The 20783-nt window shown below is 38.8% G+C and overlaps 1 pseudogene; it reads right to left on the reverse strand.

The window, feature by feature from the left end:
* Positions 1–19291: 19291 nt before the first annotated feature.
* Positions 19292–20382, reverse strand: LOC138918436 (olfactory receptor 2H1-like; annotated as a pseudogene).
* Positions 20383–20783: the final 401 nt, after the last annotated feature.

A 20783-nucleotide genomic window follows, 5' to 3' on the forward strand; every position in this document is an offset into this window, starting at 1 on the left:
TATCTTCTTTGGAGAAATTTCTGTTCAGATCTTTTGCCCATATTTTAATTGAGTTTTTAGATATTTTGTTGTTGAGATATATAAGTTCTTCTTATATTTTGGGTATTTACTGCTTATATTTTGTTGTTCCAGATAAATGTTAGGGTTCTTTGTGCTATTTCTGTGAAAAATGTTGTTGGAAGTTTGGCATGGATCGCATTGAATTTATAGTCAATTTTAGTAAGTCTGGACATTTTACTTATCTTAATTCTTCCAACAAAGAGCACAGAATATCTTTACATTTCATTGTGATTTCTTCAAGTTCTTTCAATAATGTTTTATAGATTTTAGTGTACAGTTCTTTCACCTCTTTGCTTAAATTTATTCCTAGGTATTTTATTCTTTTTGTTCCAATTGTAAATGGGATATTCTTAATTTCTCTTTCTGCTACTTAATTGTTACTGTATAGAAATGCAACTGATTTTGGTATGTTGATTTTGTATCCCACAACTTGACTCTATTTATTATTTTGAAACACTTTTAGTTGATTCTTTAGGTTTTTCTTTATACAAAGTCATGTCATCTGCAAATAGTAATAGTTTCATTTTTCCTTTTCCAGTTTGGATCCCTTATATTTCTTTTTCTTGCGTGATTGTTCTGGCTAAGACTTCCAATACTATGCTAAATAAGAGTGTTGGAAGTGGGCATTTTTGTCTGGTTACTGCGTTTTAGAGGGGTAGCTTTCAACTTTTCTCCATTAAGAATGACATTAGCTGTGAGTCTGCCATATGTGGCCTTTATTATGTTCAGGAATTTTCCTTCTATACTCATTTTATTCATAGCTTTTATCATATATGGATGCTGTACTCTTGTCAAACACTTTCTCTGCTTCTATTGAGATGATCATGTGATTTGTATTCTTCATTTTGTTAATTTGGTGTCTCATGTTGATGGATTTGTGGGTGGTCAACTATCCCTGGAATAAATCTCACTTGGTCATGTTGTATGATGTTTTCCATGTAGTGTTGTATTTGATTTGCTACTATTTGGTTGAGGATTTTTGCATTGATGTTCACCAGTGATATTGACCTATGATTTTCTTTTTTTGTGTTGTTCTTCTCTGGTTTTGGGCTCAAGGTAATATTGGACTGTAGAACGAGTTAAAACTTTCTACTCCTTTACATGTTTTGGGAGAATTTGAGAAGGGTAGGTATTGTCTTTGAATGTTCAGTAAAATTCACCAGGGAATCTTTCTGGTCCTGGACTTTTATTTTGGGGAAAATTTTTGATTACTGTTTTGATCTCCTTACTGATAATTGCTTTATTCAAATTCTCTACTTTTTCTGGATTCAGTTTTTGGAAGGTTTTATGACTCAAAGATTTTATCCATTTCTTCTAAATTATCCATTTTGTTGGCGTAGAGATTTTCATACTATTCTTTGATTTTTTTTGTATTTCTGAGGTGCCTGTTGTAATTTCTCCTCTTTCATTTCTGATTTTATATTTGAGCCTTCTCTCTTTTTTTCTTGGTGACTCCAGCCAAAGGTTTGTTATTTTTTTTCTCCTTTCAAAGGACTAGCTCTTGGTTTCATTGATTTTTTCTTTTTTTTTTTTTTTTTTTAGTCTCCATTTATTTCTGCTCTGATTTTTATTATTTACTTCTGCTGATTTTTGGCTTTGTTTGTTGTTTCTCCAGCTCCTTTAAGTTGACTGTTAGATTGTTTACTTGCGAATTTTCTTGTTAGATGAGGTGGGCCTGAATTTCTATAAATGTCCTCTTCAAACAGCTTTTGCTGTATCACATAGATTTTGGTCTGTTGTATTTTCATTTGTCTCCAGGTATTTTTTTATTGCTCCTTAATTTCTTCATTGACCCAATCATTGTTCTGTAGCATTTTCATTTAATCTCCACATACTTATGGCTTTTCTTATTTTCTTCGTGTTGTTGATTTTTTGTTTCCTACCTCTGTGGTCAGAAAAGATACTTGCTATTATTTCAATCTTCTTAAATTTATTGAGACTTGTTTTGTGGCTTAATATGTGATCAATCCTGGAGAAAGTTCCACAAACATTTGAAAAGAATGTGTGTTCTGTGGTTTTTGTATGGAATGTTCTATGTGTATCTACTAAGTCCATCTGGTCTAACGTGTTATTTAAGGCAAATGTTTCCTTATTGATCTTCTGTTTCGATGATCTATCCATTGGCGTAAGTGAAGTGCTAAAGTCCCCTACTATTATTGTGTTACTGTCTGCTTCTCCTTTTATGTCTGTTAATAATTGCTTTATACATTTAGGTGTTCCTATGTTGGGTGCATAGCTATTTACAAGTGCAATGTCCTCTTGTTAGGTTGTTCCCTTTATCATTATTATGTAGTGCCCTTCTTTGTCTCTTGTTACAGTTTTTGTTTTAAAGTCTATTTTTTCTGATATATGTATTGCTACCCCAGCTTTATTTTCATTGCCATTTGCATGGACCATCTTTTCCATCCCTTCACTTCTAGTTTTTGAATGCCTTTAATTCTGAAGTGTGTCTCTTGTATGCAGCATATATATGGTCTTTTTTTGGTACCCATTCGACCACCCTATGCATTTTGACTGGAGCATTTAGTCCATTGACATTTAATGTAGCTATTAATTAAAAAAAAGTACTTATTGCCATTTTGTTACTTTTTTCCAGGTGTCTTTGTAGTTCTTCTGTGTTCCTTTCTTCTTCTTTTGCTCTCTTCTCTTATGTTTTCATTTTTCTTATTTATTTATTCAGCTGTTTATTTATTTATTCATTTTTAAATTACAATATTTTATTTTATTTTTTATTGCAGTAACATTGGTTTATAACTTTATAGAAATTTCAAGTGTACATCATTATATATTTCAAATTCTGTGTACATTGCATCATGCTCACCACCAAAAGAATTATTATAATCCATCACCGCATATTTGTGCTTACTCATCCCTTTATTGCCTCCTCTCCCCCATTTTCCACTTTGGTAAATGTCAATATAATCTCTGTTTCTATGTGTTTGCTTATCATTGTTTTTATCTTCTACTTATGAGTGAGATCATGCAGTATTTGACTTTCTCCCTCTGACTTATTTCAGTTAGGTTAATACTTTCAAGGTCCATCCATGCTGTCACAAATGGCCAGATTTCATCATTTCTTCTGTCTCAGTAGTATTCCATTGTGTATCTTTACCACATCTTCTTTGTCTCTTTGTCTGTTGATGGGCACTTATGTTGCTTGCAATTTTTGGCTACTGTGTATAATGCTCAGATGAACATAGGGGTGCATATATCTTCATGCACTCATGTTTTCATGTTCTTTTCTTCCCCTGTGTTTTGATTTCTTTCTTTATTATTTTGTTTCAGTTCCTTTGTCTTAAGTTTTTGTGTATTTATTATAGGTTTCTGGTTTTTTATTACCATGAGGTTCATATATAATAACCTATGTATATAGCAATCTATGCCAAGTTGATCTCTTTAGTTTGACCTCTTGTCAAAAGCTCTACTCTTTTATACCTACAGTTTCTGTTTTGGTATATCTAACCTCTTTTTTGTATGCTTGTGCATCTGTTACTCTCTTATCATGGAAATAGATCATTTTACTAGTTCTTTCTTTTCACCTTCCTTTTATGTTCATAGGTGGTTGATCTGCTACCTTTACTATATATTTGCCTTTTCCAGTGATTTTATTGCTTTTTATTTTTTGAGGATGTTTATCCCTGAGCTAACATCTGCCATCAATCCTCTTCTTTCTGCTAGGGCAGACTGGCCCTTAGCTAACATCCATGCCCATCTTCCTCTAGTTTATATGTGGGATGCCTGCCACAGCATGGCTTGACAAGCAGTGTATAGATCCACAATTGGTATCTGAACCAGTGAACCCCAGGCCACCGAAGTGGAATGTGTGAAATTAACTGCTGCACCTCCAGGCTGACCCCTTATGGCTATATTTTGGATAATTTTCTTATTCCTCTTGTGATCTTCCCTTTTCCACTTAAGTAAGTCCCTTTAGCATTTCTTGTAATGTTGGTTTCTTTGTGATAAACTCCTTTAGTTTTTGCTTAGCTCTCCTTCCATTCTGAATGATAACATTGCTGGGTAGAGTATTCTTGGTTGTAGGTTTTTTCCTTTCAACAATTTAAAAATATTGTGCCAATCCACTCTAGCCTGTAAAGATTCTGCTGAGAAGTCAGCTGATAGCCTGAGGAGGTTTCCTTTGTATGTAAATTTTGCCTTTCCCTTGTGGCTTTTAGGATTCTCTTTTTTTTCTTTTGAGGAAGATTATCCCTGAACTAACACCAGCTGCAATCCTCTTTTTGCTGAGCAAGATTGGTCCTGAGCTAATATCCATGCCCATCCTCCTCCATTTTATATGTCTGATGCCTTCACAGCATGACTTGATAAGTGGTGTCTAGGTCCATGCCTGGGATCTGAACTCATGAACCCTGGGCTGATGAAGCAGAATGTGTGAACTTAACTGCCATGCCACTGGGCCAGCCCTCAGGATTCTATCTTTAATTCTTGACATTTTAATGATAATGTGTCTTGGTGTGGGCCTCTTTGAGTTTATCCTGTTTGGTGCTCTCTGTGCTTCCTGTGCCTGGATGTCTGTTTCCTTCCTTAAGTTAGGAAAGTTTTCAGCTATTATTTATTCTAATAGTTTCTTATCTTCTTGTCTCTCTTTTGTTCTTCTGGGGCACCTATCATACAAATGTTAGCATACTTGATGTTGTCCCAGAGTTCTCTTAGAGTGTCCTCATTCTTTTTAATTATTTTTCTTTCATGTGTGAAGCTTGGACAATTTCCTGTAGTCTTTCTTCCAGCTCGCTGGTCCATTGTTCTGTATCATCTCATCTGTTATTGAGTCCCTCTAGTGAGTTTTTTATTTCTGGAATTGTATTCTTCATTTCTGATTGGTTTTTCTAAGTATTTTTGAATTCGTTGTTGAAGTTTTCACTGTGTTCATCCACTCTTTTTTCTGAGCTCAGTGAGCATCCTTATGACTACTAGTTTGCACTCTTTGTCAGGTAGATTGTTTATCTTTGTTTTGTTTAGTTATTTTTCTGTGGTTTTGTCTTGTTCCCTTACTTAGAATGAATCCCTTTGTCTTCTCATTTTGCCTCTTTCTCTGTGTTTATATCTATATATTAGGTAGGTCAGATACATCCCCTGATCTTGGAGAGATGACCTTATATAAGAGATGCCTTATGACGCCCAGCCATGTGCTTTCCATTCATCACCAATTCCAAATGTTCCAGGAGTGTCCCCTGGGTGGGCTACTTTTGCTCTTCTGTTGTAGCAGGGTTGCTTTGCTGCAGCTTCCTTGGGAGGCTAGGCTGTCCCCCTGGCTGCCTGGTTGTAGTTCATAGCTAAGTGTGTCAGCTATGGTCCCTTCAGTCATTTTATCAGGCATTGGGAGCCCCAGCACAGTTAGCTGCAAGATCTAACAGCACATTCTCATTACATCTTTTCTTGTTAAGTCAGTATGTGGCTGGTTGCTAGTCTCAGGGGCTTACAATTGCTGTAGGCCTCTGGCCTGCAATGCTGTTGTCACCCTTCTTCAGATTGAAACTGCATGGGGCAGGCCTCAGACACAGGAGCAGGCAATTGTTTCAGTCTTTCGTTGGTGGAACCAATCCCTTATGTGGATGTTGCAAAACACAAGTCTGCTGCAGTTGTCAAGGCCCACCACCCACAGGTCCACATGCCCCATCAACATAGTCCTGCCCCAATGTGCATGCCCCAACCCACTGAAGTAGACCCAGTCACACCACTGCACAGGCCCCAGCAATGCAGGCCCACCCTGCGTTCATGCCCAGCCCCACAGAGAGGGACTGACTCACCAGGCTGCAAAGGTTCCAGATCCTCCACCTTTGCAGGCCTACAAGTTTCCTGAGGGCTTGCTGCCGGGTGAGGCAGTCCCTTGGGCAGGCTGGCTGCGCTGGCTGAGCTGGATTAAATTTGTGCTCTGATGGGTGTTGCGGACCCAGCGCTAACAGGCCAGAAGAAGAGTGCCAGTTGTATCTGCCAGCATCTGTGTCAGCACTCCTGAACTAGGTCATAATAATGGCTGCTACCAATGTCTCTGTCCTTGGGGAGGTCTTACCTCTCACCTAGATGCACCCAGAGCCTATCAGTTGACTCTTTTCACCAAAGGACTGCATACCTTTCTTTCTGGTGATTTTAGATTGCTTTACAAAATGGGTGAATTTGTATGTGAGCCCTTTAAGAGCTGGGTTTTTTCCTCTTATGTGTGATAGCTCTTCTAGGTGTATTCCCTGTTGCTGTGAATAGCAATCAAAGCCAGATTATGACACTTGTCTCCATTGTGCTGTGTCTGAAGGATGCTTAGGCAGTAATGCACCCCTGCTCAGGCCCCCTACTGATTCAGGGAAGGCCTCAAACCTTAGGAATGCTTCTGTCTTGCTGTGAAGTGCCACGGCTCAAAGGTGGCTTTTTTCTCTCCAGAAAGGAATTTCTGCTTCTTCCACTTCAGTCTGCACTGTCCCTTGTTGTGAGGGTTCTTTTTGTTCCACTTTTCGGTTCTCTTTCATTGGTGTTCTTCCAAGAGTAGTTGTAAATTCATTGTGTTTGTGGGAGGAGGTGAGTTCAGAGTCTGCCAATACTACCATCCTGACACTGTCTCCTCATTGAGTTTCTTTACGACAGTTATTTTGAATTCCCTGTCAGTTAGATTGTAATCTTCTGTGATTTTGGGTTTTGTTTCTGGAGAGCTGTCATTCTTCTGTTCTGCTGTGTTACTGTAGTTCATGGTGTTTGGTGCATCTATCCTCTGCCTGTGTATTTGTGGTAGAATCACCTTTCTTATTTGGGTTAAGCTTTGGCTACTTTGGTTCTGAGCTTTCCTGGTTATATTTGAGAGCCTTCACTTTCCGTCCTCAACTGCCTCTGCTAGGGGCATCATCAGTGCCCTCCTTGTGCCACTCATGCATCTGAGGATGGTGGTGTCTCATTGCTTTTGATGTCTCTTCAGCCTCAGGTGTTTCCACCAGAGTCACCAGGCTGTGACCACTCTGCAGCTTCTGGTGTAGCCTGAGTCTCATGTCTCCCCTCTTGTTCTTTGTAGGTTCTCCACAGGCTTGAATGCTGCTGCCCCAGGCACCACCTGTGCTGCTCCTCCTGGGTTATCCTGTGGTGTTGACAGCACTGATGCCAGGGGTGCTGGGTTCACAGGTTTTGCTGTTCATGTCAAGGGCCAGAGTTCTTGTGTGCAGCCCCAGTTGGTGGTGGAACTAGTGTAAGGGGTGCTGCCACTGGGCACTGGGTCTCAGGTTCTACTGTGGTTCCTGAAGCCTCAGGCCACGGGTGCTACCTGTCACTGCTGGGTGAGAAGAGGCCAAGCCACAAGTGTTGTTGCTGGCCCTGCAGTCTCTGGTCACTGGCATCCACTGGTGTGCTTTTATTTGAGATCTGAAGTCAGGACACTGTTCCTGCAAGTGAAATCCACATTTTGTTTGCTGTCTTCCCTGCTGTAGAGACCAGTTCCACTTACTGGGGATGAGGAGCTTGCTGGGTCTCTGGCACCACTCTGTGTCCTGAAGCCTCAGGATGACTGTGCCACCTGCCACTCAGATGAGACAAGGGCCACAGGCTCTGGTGGTCTCTGAAACCTGAAATCAAGGCACCATGCCCCTGCTGAGGAAGTTATCACCTCAGATGCAGTCTCCACTGCTGAAAATATTGATGACACTCCTGAGAGAGGGGACCAGGTCACTGTCTCTCTTCTGTGTCCCAAATCATCAGGCTGTGTACACCACCTGTCACCACTGTGAGTGGTAGGGGCCACAGCTTCTCATTGCCGGTGACGGCACACATGCACTGATGGTCTGCTCTGAAAACTCAGACAGGACACCCGGCCCCTGTTTAGGAAATTCATACCTTGGGTATAGTCCCCTCTGTTGGAAAGACCAGTGCCACTGCTGGTGGAGGACAAGGAGGCCAGGTTGCCAGCTCCACTTTGTGTCTTGTAGTCTCAGGGCGTGTACACCACCCAGCACTGCTGTGGGGTCAGGGGCGAAATCAAGAGTGCTGTGTTTATCCTTGCAGCCTGCAGACACTGGCATGTGTGCCAGTGTGAGGATCTGCATTTTGCATCACTGCTGCTGGAGGAGAGAGAATGGGCTGCTCCCTAGTTCCACTTTCTTCTGAGGTCCAGTCCAACCACCTGCAGATGTATAGATGCTTGGTTCAATCCAGTGTTCTGGTGTGCTGTGCAGAGAGTCTTTTATTGGTCACTGGATGTCTCACTGATTGTGACTTTGAAGGGGGAGATGAAGGGAATGACTCAATCTGTTGCAATGCTGATGTCACTCACAATTAACATTTCAAAATTGATGTACATTATTCCATGGCATGACAAAATTAACTTATCAAGCTATCACTAATGATTTTTTCTCATTAATGAAAAATATGAACATTTAAAATTACAGAATAATCTTTAATGGAATGATATCATATACTCAAGCACAATGTTGGATAAAGTACTGCTACTCAGAGTTTGATGTCCCAATGCTTAGGAAGCCAATGAAAGAGGGGGGACAAGATGTCCTAGCCTTCCTGGGCTCTCAGACCTGGATTTGTGGGGGTAGGATCAGGATAAGTATCAGATGAGGCTCCACTGACCCTGGTCTAGTAACACATGGTGCAAAGTGCCCATCAAAGGGACTGTCTAGCTTCCTTGAGGCCGTGGCCAATATTATGAAGATTTTAAAAAGCTAATTTCCTCTTATAACTTAATGGCAGAGGCAACAGCAGGGTTTCTTAGAGAAATAATCACACTATAAATGAATTTTATCTTTTTTACATTATAAAATATGACAAAACAAAATGTACTATTTAATCACTGAAGATACAGCTCCAAAACAATTCACATAATGGTCCCCCACGTTCAAGAAGCACAGCTACATGTTCCTCTCCTCAACACAAAGATAAACATATACTAAATTATTATTATTGTAAATATTGTTTTATATTTTTACAAGCAATATTATACATTTGAAATTAAGAAAAGTTTCAAAATTAATACAGAAAATTTCCATGTTCCTCTCACCCCACTTCTCCTAATTTTATCATTTACTTGCCCATAAACAATGATCAGAACCAGGAAATTAACATTTCATCAGTTTTTTTACTTATGTCTATTGTTGTTCCAGGATCTCATTTAAGATCTTCTATGAACTTAGTTATTATTTTTTAAGTCTCCTGCATCAGATGTTTCCTCTATCAGATATGAAAATCTTCGAACAATATTGATTGCATGATTTGCCAAGTAAATTTGATAGTAATCGTTACCAGAACTTTTTTATTGTAGTACTAGATAAACATATACTCCTAAAAACAACACTTTAGCTTTTAATGTTAGATGGAAATTATATAAATAAAATTTCATTGTTCATATATTTTAGTGTTTAGCTGAATTTTAGGAGAAAAACTATGATTTTTGTGGTGAAAGGAACTCATATTATAGCATGTGCACATAAATACAAATAATACAAATGAAAACATAAGCAAATTAAATACAGTCAACGTGATCAAAGTTGAGGTAGAAAGTAACTCCTGAAACCCAAGTTCAAGATCACTGAACATTGTAAGTTAAAGTAGTCTCACGAAATGGTGAAAAACGATGGGTATCCCAAACACCAGATGTCAGATTACTCAAGACAAAATTTTAAAAATTTAAAAAAGATCCAATCAAAAATAATATAGAATTATTAAGGAAATGCAAATCAAAACCACAATGAGATATTGTCTTACACTCATCAGAATGGCTATTTACTTATTTATTTTTTTGAGGAAGATTAGCCCTGAGCTAACATCTGCTGCAAAACCTCCTCTTTTTGCTGAGGAAGAATGGCCCTAAACTAACATCCCTGCCCATCTTCCTCTCCTTTATATGTAGGACGCCTACTACAGCATGGCTTGCCATGCAGTAAAGTACCATGTCAGCAGCTGTGATCTGAACCAGTGAACTCTGGGCCACCAAAGTGGAACATGCCAACTTAATCACTGTGCCAGTGGGCTGGCCTCAGTATGTCTATTATTAAAAAGACAAGAAATAACAAATGTTGGAGAGGCTGCAGAAAAAAGGGAACACTCATTCACTGTTGGTAGGAATGTAAACAGCTGCAGCTACTGTTGAAAAATAGTGTGGAGATTCCTCAAAAAGATAAAAATAGAACTACTATATGATCCAGCTATCCCACTTCTGGGTATTTACCTAAAGAACATGAATGCACTAATTTGAAAAGATACATGCACCCCTATGTTCATTGCACCATTATTCACAATAGCCAAGACTTTGAAACAACTTAAGGTCCCATAAATGAATGAATGAAGAAGAAATGGTACATATGTACAATGGGATACTACTCAGCCATAAAAAGATGAAATCTTACCATTTGTGACAACATGGGTGGACCTTGAGAATATTACACGAAGTGAAATAAGCCAGAAAAAGACAAATACCATATGATTTCACTCGTATGTGCAAGATAAAAACAACAATAACAACAAACAAACACATAGATATAGAGAATAGATTGGTGGCTCCCAGAGGGGAAGGAAGGAGGGTAAAAGGGGTAAAGGAGGACACTTGTACAGCGGTGGAGGCAACTAACCTTTTGTTGGGGAACACAATGTAGTCTGCACAGAAGTCAAAATATGATGTACACTTGAAACTTAGACAATGTTATAAACCAATGTTACTTCAATAATAAAAAATAACAACAGATTCCTTGTTATCTGCCTCTCCATCATGAAAAGATGTTCTCCAGAATTACAACCATTAAAGGAATGCATAGAATGACCATTAATTCAGGTAAGCTTGACTGATCCAAGAAGCAGACATGGAGAACAAGATCCATAGAGCCTGTTACCATCACTGAAGCTCTCTAGAGGAACAGTGGGGGCAGTGAGGGGCAAAGACAACTGTGACACATACAAGCAGGCTGCATGGCTTAGTCCTGTGGGCATTCAAGTTGGAAGTTAGGTGTACAGAGCATATGCTGAAGTCTACCACTTAGGCAGGCTAGAAGTCAGAGTTGTGGCTATTTCTGATGACCCAATGGGGACATGAGGGGAATTTCTGAGTGTTGATAGTATTCTCTTTCTTGATCTAGGTGGTGAGTAAATGAGTATTCATACTTTGTGTTAATTTATGTGTGTGGCTATATTTGTGAATTCATCAGTATGCATTTTATATTTTCAGTTAAATTTTCATATAAAAGGAATAAGTATTTCAATGAAATCTTGGTAAACATTCTTAATCCTCTAAATAAATAGTCTTAGTTGAAGTGTGTAAGTGCGTGTGATTGTGACTGTGCATCAAGGAAAAGTGTGTTTTGGGTAGAAACCAGTACAACTCATGTAGGTGAAGGGTAAAATGTGCCATGGCAGAATGTGGAAGATGACACCAGATTTCCTTAGTTCTCACCTTATCCCTACTCCTTAATAATAAATTAGCTAATATTTACTGATAACATGAGTGCTCAAATAAAAAGACCATAATGTCCATAGAAAAAATGTGACCACGTGCATGTTTATTTGCCAGTTCTAATTCCAGGTTTCTAAAATGTAGGTATGATGGTAGGAGCCCCAGCAGTTGTCTTTGACTAAGAAGGGAGCCCTTGTCCTAAAAATGTTGGACAAGGAAGGTAGAAGGAACCAAATATTAATGCAATCATCCTGGTACCATTTAGGGAAAGCACGAAGTACAAGAAACCACATGAATCTAAATGCCCTGGAGAGTCACAGAAATCAGAGGGAGAGGATTTACCTTTCCAAATCTTGGGGAGTCAGTGACTTTAAGCCAATCTTCCCTAGATATTAAGAGCTAGTGTGATATTTGTGTTCTAACAAAAATGGAAAATATTCTAGAATCCAAGGATCCCCTCTGACAAATAAGTCAATCTGTAGTAAATGGGATTTATGAAAATCCATGGGGAGCATTTCACGAAAACATTCAAAGCAGTTTACATATTATTTAGGGTTCTCTAGAGAAATAGTACCAATAGTGTGTGTTGCACAGATAGATAGATACATGCAAATAGATAGAGATATAGAGAGTGATGGAGAGAGAGAGATTTATTGTAAGAAATTGGCTCCTGTGGTTGTGGGGGCTGGGAAATTCTTGATCTGTCATCTGCATGCTGGAGGCCTGAGAAAGCAGTGGTGTAGTCTCCACTGCAAGTTCAGGAGAAGAACAATGTCTTAGCTCAAGCCAAGCAGAGAGCAAATTCTCCCTTCCTCTGCCTGTTGGCTCTATTCAGTCCGTGAACAAAAGTGATGACGTCCACCCACATGAGGGAATGCAATATGGTTTACTCAATCTATTGATCCAAAAGGAATTCTTCTCCATAAATAACTTCACGGATACAGTTAGAAATAATGTTTAATTAGGGCATCTCAGGGCCAAGTAGAGTTGACACTGGAAATTAACCGTTACTGTTGATGTCTGTGTTTAATTAATAGAGCATTCTTCTTATGTCATGGTATTTACAAGAAATCCAAAAGGAGGGTGATTACACATGAAAGTCTATATGTATCCTCATTTATGTGTCCCTAATATTTGTTTGTGCAATTAGAGACATGAGTAAAGGAGATACATTTCAAACATTTAGTCTCAGTCAGATTTTGACACTCTAATGATACTTAAGAGATGACTTGATTGTGATTATTACCACGATACTACACATTTCAGAGTATATGTGTCCATATAAAGATATTACACACACGGTACACATTTCAGTGATGAGTCCACAATAAAAGAGTTTGCAAACATATATAAATTTCTCTCCAAAGACAAAACAGTACGAAACACAACAAAATAAGTAAATGGTAACTTGGGATTTCTTATTTTGTTGTAAAGCAAAAATTATTAAATTTTCTACTAAAAATAAATTCAGAAAGTACCTAATTGCATATAATATAATCAATAGTTATGAAGCTCTTCTTCTATATTATTCTACAAAACCATTTTAAATATTTTTTTTAAATAAAAATGGAGCTGTTGCTGCATTGAGACCTGTCTCCAGGGGCCCCAGGCAATGTTGTCACTGCTCTCTGGAACTGGGACCGCTCAGTGCCTCACCATAGATGTGACTGTAAATGCTGCTACTCTCTGCCCTGCTCTGGTCACAGGAGCTGCCTCTGATCAGCATCCTGCCCATGGTCCCAGGTTGCCACCCTGACAAGTCATTGCTGGAGATGCATTGCTGCTGCTTTGAGACCAGGGGCCTGGGTCCCAGGTCACTGCTTCAACAGGCCACCACTATGGACATGCTGCTGTTGTTCTGTAGCTTTCTTCAAGTAGGATAGTATTTTGAAATCTTAAGTGGAACAATTATAAAATAGGTGTACAGTTTAAGCATAACAAAGCTTTAAATGAGGGAATACAAGGTTGGGAATGTAGGCCTGGTCTGGAGTCTTGGGATAGTTGTCCATAACAGATGCCATCTTCTCATCCTGGTGTGATCCATTTCAATAGGGCTCCAAAGAGTCTTTTATTTGATGCCTCTTCTGATAAATTCTCCAGGTTATAGTCCACTATCCTTAAGGTCTGAGTAGTCTCTGTAAGAAGAATCAACTACCAGCCTTTCATTTCTTTTAAGCACATCAATAAGATCTTGACAACAATGTAATATATCCCTTATGTAAAGTTGTTTCACAAATTTCTTTCTTCTAATTGCATAGGCTGTCCTATTATTTCAAAAGGAGACAGCTGATGTTTACAAAAAGGTGTAGATCTAAGATTAAGGAGCACTAGCGGAAGAGCTTTTGGCCATGCAGAGTATATACTTCTGAGAGCTTTGTCAATTGAGTTTTGATTATGCCGTTAGTTCTTTCCACCAATCCTGAGGATTGGTGATTGTAAGTACAGTGGAAATGCTGCATTATTAGCCAAATGTTACAAATAGATTTAATTATCTATCTAGTGAAATGAGTTCCCCCGTCACTATGTAACTTGGAAGGAATTCCTCACACAGGAAATATCCTTTTTAATAATAATTTACCTAAAACTGTCACTCTTCTGCAAGGAAAAGCCTCAATACAATGTGAGAACATACAGATCATTACAAGATATATTTATCCTTAAGAGAGTGCCATTTGGACAAAGCCCAATTACCATACCTCAAAGGATCCCTTAGGAAGGGGAAAGTGGCCTTGTGACTCATGAAGTGGGTTCTCTGGATTATACATTGGGCATATAATATGTCCAATAGGCTTTATGAGTCACTGTGGAAGAGTTTCCAAAAGTATTGTTTTTCCCCTTTTGTTATTACCTTTATATACATATATATTTTTTTCTTCCATGGCAACTTCTTGAGCCTATAGAAGGAAATCTTTTACTGGGTTAGCAGAGTTAATACAAAGTAACAGGCATTCTTGAGGCCAGACAGCATATCCTGCTCAATAACATCCTTGCTTATCATTTAAATAAGACCCATTTATAAATAAAATCAAATAATAGAATGCAGTTGTGGTCTTTTCCCCTAGGGATGTTGAAAGCAAGGTAGTAAGGTTAAAATAGTGAATAAAATTTGCTTACACAATATAACCTATGTAGGTTTATCATCATTTACTTGACAATGCTTCCCATGCAATTTAGCATACCAAACAAGCCTAATTAGCATCTCCCTCTTATAGGAAGAGAGAACACATTTCTTTGAGAAGTCCCAGGGGCCCTCCAGAAATTCTCAAAGAATGCCAAAGTAAAGATTTCATTTAGGTTATGAATTATTGTGAGCTTGTTAAAAATATCAAAAAAGAAATACTTAAACAAGATCAAGGGGTTGTTGATCTTGTCACTGTGAAACAAGGGTCACTGAAAAAATGCTTCATAAAAATGTTTAACCAAAGTGACAACAGAAACAGTCAAAAATCTTAGTAGAGAGATCTCAGTCTTTTTGAACATAGGAAATTGTCTTAACAAAATATAGATCTTCTGTCTTTTAGGTAAACCTAATCAAAAGTAAAGAAAAACCTTTTATAATCTCTTTATCAAGAGCGGTTTAGGGGCCAGCCGGGTGGCACAGTGGTTAAGTGCACATGTTCCACTTCGGCGGCCTGGGTTTCACTGGTTCAGATCCCGGGTGTGGACATGGCACTGCTTGGAAAGCCATGCTGTGGTAGACGTCCCATGTATAAAGTAGAGGAAGATGGGCACGGATGTGAGCTCAGGTCCAGTCTTCCTCATCAAAAAGAGGAGGATTGTTAGTTGTTAGCTCAGGGCTAATCTTCCTCAAAAAAAAAAAAACAAACAGAGCAGTCTAAGAGTTTAAGAAAATTATTCTTTTAATAGAGAACGTGAAATTCTAATTTTCCACCAGTTTATTTTTTATATTAGAACCCACTTGCTTAATTAGATTCATTTCAATCTTAGCCAACTTGGCCTGTACAAAACTTCTCAGGGTTTCCCTTTCAGGAACCTTCTATAATTTTTTTTTTACACACTCAGAATTTTTCCCATGCCTTTCTTTATTTTTTCCTTCTAGTACTTTGGGACAAATTTACCTTTCTTAACAAAATAAACAAAATTTTTCCATTCTTTATACCTTCTTAACTGAAAATTTACATCTTACTTTTCCCTGAATATGTTTCCCTTATTAATTTTTAGTAGCTTCAATGGTATATTAGAATACTTAACCTTTAGAAAACTTGATTTTTAGTGAAAATTAAGAAGTAAGCAATTATCAAATTTCTTTAGCATTTAGTGGCTTGGAAAATTTATAAACACTTTTATAATTTCTAGGAACATGTTACTTCATAGTACAATCTTTAATAAAACACAAGACATGTTTACCAATAGGCCTAAACACCTTTTAGTTTCTTGTTATAAAAAGCCCAAAGTTGGAAAACCTGCATTAATCATTAATGTCCAACATTCTATCCTATTTAGAGATGATCTAGATATTTAATGAATCTTTCTCATTTAAATTAACCCAGGAAAACTTCAAAGTTTCAAGTTACCAAAGAGATTTTGTAAGCTATTTTAAGTATGTACACCATAACACATAATCATTGTTAACAGTTCACCCAACACTCATCTTTTTTTAAATCAACGTAGTTAGTTACTTCGCCCCACTAATCACTTAGATTGCCTACAAGGCTTCATGAGATGTTAGACAAAATTAACAATCATTTCATTATTATTTTTATTGACCAGTTTTGTAATAGAGATAACATCAGCTTGATGCGGGGTCGGTGAGCCGAGGAGTCGAAAGAAAGATTTCTTAGACTCTCAAGATCTGGCAGTAGTGATCTTTTATTTAGAGAATACTGTGGAATAGCATGGGGACAGGACCCATGGGCAGTCAGAGCTTCTGCTGCCACCGCTTCTGCTGCCCCCACTGGCATTGGGACAGGGCCCATGGGCAGGCAGAGCAGCTGCTGCTGCCCCTGCTGGCATGGGGACAGGACCCATGGGCAGGCAGAGCTGGTGCATGGGGACAGGACCCATGGGCGGTCAGAGCTCCCGCTGTTGCCCCGAGTTGAGGGTTAGGGCTAATTTTATAAGGCATGGGTACATGACTTATTTTTACTGGAGAAAAGAAAAGATGATGTAAAAAGTCATTAAATGATTTCAGTGCAGATGGGGTCTGGTGATTGTGCGGTCATATAACTTTAGATATGAATCTGGCCATATAGATCGGCATGTAGGTGAGGAGGCCCTGGGCTTCTCTCCCTGGGGCGGTCCTAATTCATACCATAAAACAAGTCCACTGGGTCATATAGTTTGGCATGTAGGCCAGGTCACCTTGGGCTTCTCTAGCTGGAGCAGCCTTAATCCACATCAAGCTTATCTGATCAATAAACATAGTATAAAGGCTTCAAGTGTGCATCATATCCAATGCTTATAGCTCGAGGACATGCTTGTTTTAATCAAACCAACAAACTTAAACAAGCTTTCATTCATCAATGATTATTTCATATCATCTTAACTTGAAAGACATTTGAGTTACTTGCATTTAGAAAGATTTTTGCAAGCAGTGACTTTAAGTCAATTGGGCAGACCTCTTTAGAAATTGTACCATCTGCAAGTAAAATGCCATATTTTTATAACATACATATAGACACACACAAAGAGACAGATACAACAAAGGTTTACCTTAGTTTTCTGGGCTAGGGTGTTCCTGTAACAGACTATGGCTGCAAAAACCACTTTTCCCAGTTTTTTTGCTTTCTTTCTTTCAGTAATCTGAGATGAGAATATTCATCCTTTTGTTAAGCAATTGAAAGTCACAGCATGAAGACAACCCGTGTTCAGAGGAGAGGCTGCCCATTTGGGAACTGGTCAGGATTTCTGGAACCTTGATTTCCCATTTTCCTTTAAATTTTGGTTTGCTGCATAGTCCAAACAATGTCTAAGGATGGTGTAATGGGTCAGAGATGTACTGCTCATTGAGCATTGCTTCCTAGAGAAAGGTTATAAACACCCCCTTATGTGCCTCAGTTTCTCCCTCAGGCAATCTAAAAGCAGTGTTGGGGGCTCAGAGCATGGGTGACCAGCCCATTGTTCTTCCCTGGATGAACCCATACTTAACTAATGTGAACGATGGTGAGTTCCCCAAGGGACTGCCACACATCACGAGGCTTCTGATCCTCCCACACTCCCAGTGAGGTCCTCAACCGCCTGAGCATGCCTTTTCAGCTGGGATGAGAATGTCCCTTTTCTTTGGAGCTGGATGTGTCCAGTCTCTCATTTCTCTATCAAGCAATTTTTTCAGACTTTATAGACACAATTCTTTCCAATTTAAAGCCAAATTTAAAAGGTCATCCTTCCCCATTCACTCCAAATTTCCTTCTAGGCTCCCCTGGCCTGGGAATTCCCCTAGGTTCCTCTTACCTATGGTCTGTACCAGTACCTCCATAAGAGACCTAGTCTTAAGACCTTAAAACAGCTCATATCAACTCTGGAGTGTCAACTTAAAATAAGGAGGTCTGAGTTTCAGGAGGACTCAACAGGGTCACCTGAAGAAGTCAGTGATCCAGGAGGTGCTCAGTGGGCCCCTATGGTATCAAATGCTGGTTCAGTGTAGATTCCAGGTGGTCTCCAGTGAGTTTCCCTCAAATCCTGCTGTGACTACACCAAGAGCGTAATTCCAAATTTTTTGAATTTGTTAAGGTTTATTTCATGGCTCAAGACATGGTCTATCTTGATGAATATTTATCTGTACTCTGCTGTTTGGAGATTGAATGTTCTCTCTGTATGTTTCCAGCCTGAATAATATCAGTGATGATTTTCTAATTTTTTTCTGATAAAAGGTGATTTTCACTGTTTTAAATATTTTAGTGAGGAAAGGCCAGAGTCAGTTTGAATGTGCCCAAGGTTGCTTGGGGCACATTGCACAATGGGCCTGTGTCTAAATAATTAACAATAATAATAAAAATTCTGTGTGTTCTGTAATTCTTACCTCTACTCTGATGTTTTTGCTTAGGAACATTGACTCAGTTTGTGCTCTGTGAGGGGACTGCAAATGAAAAGTATCAATTAAAACAGCTAATAGGACTAACAGGATGACCAGTTATTAGAGAAAGATTTTAACCATGGAAAGAAGTGGAATAAATAATATTACTTTAAAAAGAATTAATTGGGAGGACAAAAAGAGTGTAAATAGTAACTGAATGAGAAGAGAAACAGCAAAACAAAACATGTAGTTGCCACTTTATTGAGTGAGCTGACAGTGCAACATGCATTGTCCTTCTGAAAAATTTTCTTAGGTTTTTACAAAAACACCCATTCCATAAAACTGCTTTGAAAAAGGAACTCCTGCTTGTCCCTCAGCTCATGAATAAAACATCACTTACCCTTCTCATCTCCAGGAAACTGAGTCTCTCAGCCAGGTCTTTTTATGCATGAAACACACATTTCATGGTTCACCATCACCCAGTTGTGTTCCACTTTTGGAGATAAGGGAAAATCTAAAAACTCTGCCTACTTGAAGTTATATATGACCACCTGACTTCCCATGACCCACGAAACGTGACAGGAAGTAACATGGATAACAGGAAAGAGCATTTAGTTGTCAGAACTTGGCCCTGTGGCCCTTTCCTCTCCTTCATGGGATCACATGTGGAAATGGAGACATCCTACTGATGAAATATTGATTATTTTGATAAATTGAATATTTATTATTTTGATAAATTAAATATTTATTATTGACCAAATATTGATATTACATTTGTACCTTCTACTTTTTGTAACAAAATGACAAGTGAGATATAGGGATAGAGAATGTCATAAATTACCCTCTTTTACTAAACCCAACATTTTAGTGGCACATCAAAGCTTCTTTTTTATGTAGAGCGGCAGAATGTCATAATTTTCAATTTACTTTCTAGTACAAAACACTGATCATGTACTTTTTTGTAAGCTAATCCCCTTCTTCATCAGTCTTTGCAGGGCATCCTTCACCTCTTTGTTCCTCAGAGTGTAGATGAGAGGGTTCAACAAAGGTGTGCCAACAGTGTAGGAGAAGGTGAAGAACTTGTCATATTTTGAAGCAAAGTGGTTTTTAGGGTCTATGTAAACCATTGCCACTGTCCCATAAAACATGAAGACCACGATAAGGTGGGAGGAGCAAGTAACAATGGCCTTCTGCCTTCCCTCCTCAGACTGGATTTTCCCTAAAGCTTGAGCTATGTAGCCATAAGAAGTCAAGATCAATCCCATCAGCACAATGGTGAAGAGGACAGCAGAGATAGTCATCTGTCATTCATTTGCAGAGGTCGCTCCACAGGCCAAGCGTATGAGGGCAGGAACCACACACAGAAAGTCATCCAGGTAGTGATGGGTAGAGAAGGGCAGCTGGAATGTGATGAAAGATTGGATCAGAGACTCCATCTGGCCAGACAGCCAGGCCATGTGCATCAGCTTCCAACAGAATGACGGATGGATGATGATGGTATAACGCAGAGGCTGGCAGATAGCAACATAGCGGTCAAAGGCCATCATGACCAGCAAGATGCCTTCAGTGGCACCAAGACACAGAAACACACAGAACTGGATGGCACAGCCTGTGTAGGTGATGCTCATATCTGGCCCCCACAAGTTGAACAACATCTGGGGCACAGTGGTTGTGGGAAACCGAGCTCCAAGAAGGAAAGATTGTTAAGAAAGAAGTACATGGGGGTGTAGAGATGAGGGTCCATGCAAGACAGCAGGATGATGGTCAAGTTTCCAAGAACAATCATGATGTAGAAGAGGATTACAATCCAGAATAGAACCATTTCTAGTTGTGGCCACTCAGAGAAACCAAGAAGAATGAAGTCCAGTGGAAAACTCTTGTTGATCATTCCTCTTGCTTTTGGCATTGGGGTTTGGACATAATTGCAAGTAAGATTTTGTGAACGGATTTTATAAATAAGTGTCTCTATTTTCATAGAGACTGGTTTTCCAGGGGATCTTGCACATGTAGCATATGGATGTTTTCCCTTACTTTAGTGCCATAAGTTACAATCTCTTCCTAGGGCTTTGTTTTTTATACACAATGAATATTTGTAAGATACTACTTTTTGGAATTCATCTCTAAAATACGTCATCTCGAAATCCACAGTGGACTACCTCACATAATTATCTTAGATCATTTTCATGTTTCTATTTCATCCACATATGCAGTAGCTTCTAAAATATTTGGAATTGAACATAAAGTTTTATCTTTAAAATATGTATCCTCTGCCACAGGAAGTATTATTTGCACTGTTTGGAGATGTTAATAGGAACACATAAAATGGAGACTATCCCAGAACCAAGGCTCTTCTGCTACCAATTTAGACGCTGAACAATA

The sequence above is a fragment of the Equus caballus genome, chromosome 17 (assembly GCF_041296265.1).
Source record: "Equus caballus isolate H_3958 breed thoroughbred chromosome 17, TB-T2T, whole genome shotgun sequence".
NCBI lineage: Eukaryota > Metazoa > Chordata > Mammalia > Perissodactyla > Equidae > Equus > Equus caballus.